Here is a 6,211-nt window from a genome sequence, read left to right on the forward strand (position 1 = left end):
ACTTCATCTCCTTTACTTAATTATTGTGTTAAGCCATTTATATTCTATACTAATGGACCGACATGTACCCTTGCATTATGCACCATAGATGTGATCCCACCATTCACCCTCCCTCCATCTGACCTCCCTTTCCCCTCCTTCCTCCTTCATCTTGGGCCATAGTTGTGATCTATTCTTCATATGAAAGTGTGAGTGATTATAAATTGGTTTCATAATAGTACTGAGTACATTGGATAGTTTTTCAAAGCTATGGAACGCTTCACGAATTTGCATGTCATCCTTGCGCAGGGGCCATGCTAATCTTCTCTGTATCGTTCCAACTTTAGTATATGTGCTGCTGAAGTGAGCACCAAAATGAGACTCTGTATCAGAAAAAAAAAAAAGAATCTTTAATGACATGAGAAAAAAAAATTTTTTTTTTGAGACAGAGCCTCAAGCTGTCCCCCTGAGTAAAGTGCTATGGCATCACAGCTCACAGCAACCTCCCACTCCTGGGCTCAAGCAAGTCTACTGCCTCTGCCTTCCACGTAGCTAGGACCACAGGTGTCCGCCACAATGCCCGGCTATTTTTTTTTGGTTGCAGCCATCATTGTTGTTTGGTGAGCCCGGGCTAGATTCGAACCCACCACCTTAGGTGTATGTGGCTGGTGCCTTAGCCACTTGAGTCACAGGCGCAGAGCTGATTACTATACCATTAGATTATTAGTTGGTGAGATAAGAGAGATTTAAATAGTCTCTGTTATACAAGGTTGGAAAATTAAGTTCACAAACTCACCCTAGAAAAAATGCTACATACCTCATTACTGAATAGCACTGTGGTTGCCAGATGGCCCAGGGGAGTATTGGAAGGTGACCATAGTGATATTCAGCAATGAGGTATATAGTACTTTTTCTAGAACCAGTTCAAGAACCTAATTGTCAGACCTTGTATGACGACAGCTCTGATAACCATTCCAGAAAAACAGTTCCAAAATTGCTTTGAAAGGTGGACTAGGCATGGCATCTGTGCATAGCTTCCCAAGGGGAGTACTTTGAAGGTAACCCTAGTGATATTAAGCAATGGAATACATAGCTCATACTTTTTCTAAGATTGGTTCAGAAATTTAATTGTCCAACCTAATAATTTTTGGGTATGCTTCCAATTTTCTGAAGTGAGCATGCCTTATTTTTATAATTTCTTTCCTCTAAGGTTATTGCAAGCAAATAAGTTTTGTATTTGCCATCTGACTCTGTGCAAGAACATCAGAAAAGTGGTTTCTGACTCATCTGATGAGTTCATCAGGCAATAAATGATAACTCACGTGTGGATTTGACTCCCTACATTCTCCATCTGCCAGGACTCTGCACAGCAGGCTAGGTGCCTGACTCAGTTAAGCATGAGTAAATGTAATTTCACACGTTTGTTTTTTCATGTCACAAATATTTAATAATCTGCTATGTGTAATGTACCTTACTAGATTCATTAAAGATAATGGAATGAATTAAACTGCCTCAGCCCTGAAGGGGCTTAGTACAGTTGGCCCTTTTTTTTCATGAATTACATATTCATGGATTCAACCATCCATGGACTGGAAATATTTAAAAAAAAAAAAAAAAGCATGGTTCCATCTGTACTGAACGTGTGCAGACATTTTTCTTGTCATTATTCTCTAAATGATGCAGTATAACAACGATTTACATAGCATTTATATTGTTTAGGTATCACCTCACATTAGGTTTTACAACTGAAAAAAACAGCTGCTCGTTGTTCCAGTGGAGGAGGTTGGTACATATTTGAATTGTTGAGTCACCCAGATTGATCACAGCAACTGTGGTAGAGAGAGAATCCAAAAAACCATGAGCTTCAAGATCTTCAGGGGACGAGGCGAGCGATGGGAGGTTGATGGATGGTTATAAAATGAGAGTATTGGATACAAGAGTCTAACAGAATGGGGATGGTGATTAATTTTTATGTGAGAATGAGAAGCAAGGATGCTCGCACCATCTCCAGGTATGGTGATATGTTGAATGTGGAACAAACTGTCATCCACTTGAGAAGGATCCAGGCGCAGCAGTATACTCATGGGGGCTTGGGGAAGCACACGAAGTGGAGAACACTCAGAGAAGGGTTTGAGGATAGAGGGGATTGTGCTGATGACATCTGTGAGCCCCTTAGGACGTAGGCAGGTTTGTGTGGTTCAGGAAGGATGGAAGATTGGTCCATGCAAGCCTGTGCAGAGTCCTATGGGGAGAAGAGTCCACTGATGATGGATGACCTGGAAGCTTGGAGTTTTGTAGATGATTAAGGTAAATAGGGAGGTGAGGCATAATGACACCAGCCCCAGCGATCTCTTAGGAGAAGGTGGGTAACAAAACCATTTATAGCCTCTTTCTCTGGTTTGGGCTTCTAGGTAGTTTCTGGTGGTAAGGCTGTGGGAAGAGAATCTCACTAGGAGCCCTAAGCACACAATCCTTACGCTTCAGGCTCCTTCTGAGGCTTTTTAGAGCAGGTGATATCCTGAGGTCTCACCACCCTGGTCACCCTACCCTGGTTACACTTTATCAGTGTCATTCTTAGAATGTATATCTTAGAACAAATTATGAGATTCTGAATGTGGGCTGGGAAGTACAGAGTGCCCTGAAGTTGTTACCTCCTTTGATTTAGATGCTATTCTTACATTCAGCCACCTGTTTGTGCTCCTCAGTTCATGGGGAGATAATTACTCTGGTACATTTTTCCCCCAGAACTGCTGTTGTGCCAATTTATTTTTTCTATAATCATGAACTTGTAGAATCATATAGTTATTGAGCAAGATCAGACCAATACATCATTCAACCTAACATATTTTATAGATGAGAAACAGAGTTCCAATGAAGTGATGAATATGATTTGACATTTTGAATCATATATTTGACTAGTTTAGAAAAACAACAGAGTAATGAAATCAGTTGACTCATTTCAGTTTAGAGGGGTGAACCCAAACCTCTTCCCCTTTGACAAGAGTGGGCTGCTCTACAGTGCAAAGGCTCATTCTCCTGGCTGTGGTGGGAATTGCCTATAGCCTTGATAGCTCAGCTACTTGACTTGAAATTCAGGCAACATTTCCAGCCACTCTGTGAGAGCCAACCCCACCTTGGCACTTTCTTTTTTTTGAGACAGAGTCTTACTATGTCACCCTCGGTAGAGTTCAGTGGCATCACAGCTCACAGCAACCTCAAACTCTTGGGCTTAAGCAATTCTCTTGTCTCAGCCTCCCAAGTAGCTGGGACTACAGCTGCCTGCCTGAGAGCTATTGTCTGGTTGTAGTTGTCATTGTTGTTTGCCAGGCCCGGGCTGGATTTGAATCTGCCACCTTTGGTGTACATGGCTAGTGCCCTAGCTGCTGAGCTACAGGCGCTGAGCCCCACCTTGACACTTTTCTTTATTTCTTCCACTCTCTTTGCATTTTTATCTAAAAGTAACAGAGATCCAGAGTTTTGAAAATCATTTCACTTGAGGTGGTGCCTGTGGCTCAGTGAGTAGGGTGCCGGCCCCATATACCAAGGGTGGTAGGTTCAAACCTGCCCCAGGCCAAACTGCAACAACAACAAAAAAATAGCCAGACATTGTGGCAGGCGCCTATAGTCCCAGCTGCTCTGGAGGCTGAGGCAAGAGATTTGCCTATGCCCAGGAGTTGGAGGTTGCTGTGAGCTGTGTGATGCCATGGCACTCTATTGAGGGTGATAAAGTGAGACTGTCTCTGCAAAAAACAAAAAAGAAATAAAAGAAAATCATTCCACTCATTAAAAAAATTGTTCCATTCAGCAAAGTATATTAGAGACAGAGTATATTGTTGCCCTCGGTAGAGTGCTGTAGCATCACAGCTCACAGCAACCTCTAGCTCTTGGGCTTAGGCGATTCTCTTGCCTCAACCACCTGAGTAGCTGGGACTACAGGCCCCTGCCACAACCCCTGACTATTTTTTTTGTTGCAGTTTGGCCGGGGCCGGGTTTGAACCCTCCACTCTCGGTATATGGGGCCAGTGCCCTACTCCAGTGAGCCACAGGCACCACCCTATTTTTATTTTTTAATTTCAGAATGTTACAGGGGTACAAATGTTTTGGTGGTGCAATTCCATGGGAAACAAGCAGTTGGGAGAGGATAAGAAGGGAGGGGCACATTCACACCTAACAGGTACAATGCGCACTATCTGGGTGAGGGGCGCACTTACAACTTTGATGAAAAGTGGTTTGCTTTCCCGTCAAATGTGACTTCTAGTTTATACTTTTTATTAGATATTCTCTGAGTACTTATTTCCTCCTCTCCAACAACTGGCATAACACAGATCTGGTTAACACCTACAGCTCATAATTGTTGCTCTCGTGATCACAAAACCAAATCACACATCGTGCTATAGATGTCCCTTCCCTTTAATAACATCAAATTAAAAAATGCTTAAAGTGAGCTGAATATAATCTGTGCCAACACTGAACAAACTAATAAGAGATGACAAAATATGTTTTCTATTTGTAGTTTGAAGCTAAACTGAGATTATGGTGGGAAGAAGAAAAGTTTGTGCAAATGATTCCCAGCTTAGATTAGTTGAGCCTGCCTTTTGTTGTACAAGAGAAAAAAAATCTCAAAAAATCAGCTAAATTATTAACCATCAACTTCTTTTTTTTTTCTTTTTTTCTCCTTTTGTCACTCTGGGTAGAGTGCTGTGGTGTCATAGCTCACAGTAACCTCAAACTCATGGGCTCAAGAGATTCTCTTGCCTCAAACTCCCAAGTAGCTAGGACTACAGGCACTTGCCACAATAATGGCACGCTATTTTAGAGATTGGGTCTTGCTCTTGCTCAAGCTGGTCTCAAACTCCTGAGCTCAGGCAATCCAGTTGCCTTGGCATCCCAGAGGGCTAGGATTGCAGGTGTGAGACACCAGGCTTGGCCCCAGTTATCAACTTCTTAAGTAAAATAAGCACCCATCTATAGGGCAATTCATGTACCTGGGCTTAGTAAAATAGATATCTAGCCTTCTCATTTCTCCTTAGAGAAATCTAGATAAAATCCCATTTTTTATAGTCTCTTTGCTTCACAGGATGATGACCTACTTATCTCATATCCATTATCTTAACCCTTCCTTTCTCTCCCTTCTTTGAGCTGGTGTAGTATAGAGGTTAAGAGCATGTGCTCTGGCATCAACAGCCCCTAGATCTGAATCACAGCTGTGCTTTACATTAGTTATAAGTAATTTCACTTCTTTGAGCCTCCGTTTTTTCATCTATAAAAGATAGACAATGAGGCTTGGCGCCTGTAGCTACAGCTCAGTGGCTAGGGTGCCAGCCATATACACTGGAGCTGACGAGTTTGAACCCAACCCAGGCCTGCCAAACTACAATGACAACTACAACCAAAAAATAGCCAGGCATTGTAGTGGGCGCCGGTAGTCCCAGATACTTTAGAGGCTAAGACAAGAGAATCATTTAAGCCCAAGAGTTGGAGGTTGCTGTGAGCTGTGATGCCAAAGCACTCTACCAGGCAACATAGTGACACTGTGTCTCAAAAAAAAAAAAGGCAGACAATGATACTTAATAGGGTTCATGTAAACAGCAATGAGAGAAAATGTATAACATTTATGATGCTGCCTGGTACAACTAATTGCTCAATGAACAGTAACTATTTTGATATTATGGATTTAGAGAAGAAGGTGTTTAGTAAATTGCTCTTGTTTAAATGAGAATGCTAGATCTGACTCAACTAAAAATCCTGGCTCTTATTTTCTTAGGGATATAACAATAGGGAAAAGCAGATAGGGAGCAGTGGTGCGTGCTTATAGTCCCAGCCACTCATGAGGCTGAGGCGGGAGGATTGCTGGAGCCCAGGAGTTGAAGGCTATCGTGCACTTGTGAATAGCCACTGTACTCCAGCTTGGACAACATAGTTGAGATCTCATATCTGAAAACAAGCAAAATAAAAAACAAACAAACAAAAGTAAGGAAATCAACCCTAAGCCTTTTCCTGGCTGCATCTGACAACACATTCTTACGCAGCAAGGCCCCGGTACATGAAGTCTCTGGTAGAAATTTCCTATTTCTAGGGTATGAAAAGCTTGTGGAATAATGGTGTCTAATTTCCAGCATTTGCCTATATTTTAACCCCATTAGGATGGTCCCATCTGGTGGGACTTAAAGTATGGTCTATTTCATTTTCTTAAAGGTCAATTCTCCATTCCTCACAGATTATAGACCTTTAA

General features: G+C 42.1%; 1 non-coding gene across 1 annotated transcript; it reads right to left on the minus strand.

Annotated features, from left to right (window-relative positions):
* Positions 1 to 243: 243 nt before the first annotated feature.
* On the minus strand, positions 244 to 350 carry LOC111723858. The gene has a single exon (XR_002772306.1). It is a non-coding gene; the product is annotated as a U6 spliceosomal RNA (small nuclear RNA).
* Between the last annotated feature and the right edge of the window lie 5,861 nt (positions 351 to 6,211).

This window comes from Otolemur garnettii, unplaced genomic scaffold, assembly GCF_000181295.1.
Source record: "Otolemur garnettii isolate 467f Iridium unplaced genomic scaffold, OtoGar3 scaffold00016, whole genome shotgun sequence".
Taxonomy (NCBI): Eukaryota; Metazoa; Chordata; class Mammalia; order Primates; family Galagidae; genus Otolemur; species Otolemur garnettii.